Source organism: Myotis davidii, unplaced genomic scaffold (genome assembly GCF_000327345.1).
Source record: "Myotis davidii unplaced genomic scaffold, ASM32734v1 scaffold162, whole genome shotgun sequence".
NCBI classification, from domain to species: domain Eukaryota; kingdom Metazoa; phylum Chordata; class Mammalia; order Chiroptera; family Vespertilionidae; genus Myotis; species Myotis davidii.
In genome coordinates this window covers 4,728,307-4,729,824 of record NW_006300036.1, presented here as the reverse complement: position 1 = coordinate 4,729,824, position 1,518 = coordinate 4,728,307, and positions in this window count along the sequence as shown.

Here is a 1,518-nt window from a genome sequence, read left to right as displayed (position 1 = left end):
TTTAAAATTCCAACTTTAGAAAAGTACAATGGATATTAAATCAAGAAAAGTGCAAGTCCTTCACCTCCGAGATGTTTTTGTGAAAGTTATGAGACAGCAGAGCCCGTGCTCACATTCCCTCACAGCTGCGGTTATTGAACAGTGACCCCTTGTTCTTGATCTTTGTTCAGGAAAAGGGAGGCAGGTTGCCAGCCTGTTTGCATCTGCTCTTGCCTAACTCCCCCCCCCCCGCGGCCCCCCGAGGGCATTGCAAAACCCACCTGTTAACCTAAGAGCACGTTTGAATCATCAGGTAGGTGAAAACAGCTTGTCTAAACTGGTAGATAAGAAATGTCAGAGCATAAAGTGCCTTCTGTCCAAGGTTATACATCTGTGTTTGATCTGTACCCGACGTTAAAACTCACCTGTAAAGCCAACCAAACTATACATAAAGGAAGGTGCTTTAGTGTCTTTTTCTATCAACATTTTATTATGAACACTTTAAAATATAAGGATAAGTTGAAAATTATACAGTGAATACCCATATATGTAGATTATGTCATTGTAAAGATTTTGCTATATCTGTTTGATTATCCACCATTAACTGCCTAAATTTTGGTTCATTTTAAAGCAAGTTGCAGACTTCAGTACAGTTCACAATGTGTCATTTTGGAAGCAAAAAAACAACGCTGAGTTGGAAATGAACTTTGTGTGATTATAATTAATCTCTAAAAGAGTCACATAATATGTGTTCACCACAAATCCTAGATTTCATCATGGTCAGAAAGATCCAACATTGCTATTAATAACCTCAAAAAGGTAATACGTATTTCCGGTGTCTTGTGATCCTTTCCACATGGCTTTTAGCTATCCCAGACTTCCATCATTCACAGACAACTTTCACAATTTCTACCATATTCAAGTTCAATATTTTTCTTATTTTCTCAAAAATAACTTTTTTTTCCAATTAAGTTTACCTTTAGAGTCAAACTTTATATTGCCAAATGGAAAAGCGGTGTCATTTGTTATAAAACAAGTTAACCATATCTTTATATGCTAAAATAAATGTGTAATGCACATCTTGGCGTGCATACCATACTTTAGAAAATCCTGACTTCTAGTCCCCATCCTTCCCCTTTTCTATCACAAATATTGGACACAAGGAAAGTCAAAGCTGCATGCACACAGATGACACCAGGCTATTCTCTTTAAGGGACAGACACACCACATGCAGACTTGCCTGAGGCTCCCCTTGAGCTGCCAATGGGAGAGGTGAAGGGTTTCCTACAGCAGGGCTAGCAGGGGTCTGCAGCCTTTCTGAGAGTGTGTCCTAAGTGGGGCCCATTCTTCATGAGCCTCTGTTGTCAACCCAGCTGCTCTGCAGGCCCCACACTGGCAAGAACAGACCCCCCCCCCCAAAAGCCCAACCCTTGCATCCTGAGTTTCTACTCTGTTGACTTCTCAGAGCTACGGCCCTGGCCACATTTTCTGTTTCATTTGCTTTCCTCTTATTCTTTTATCCCTCTTCCCCCACCAGCG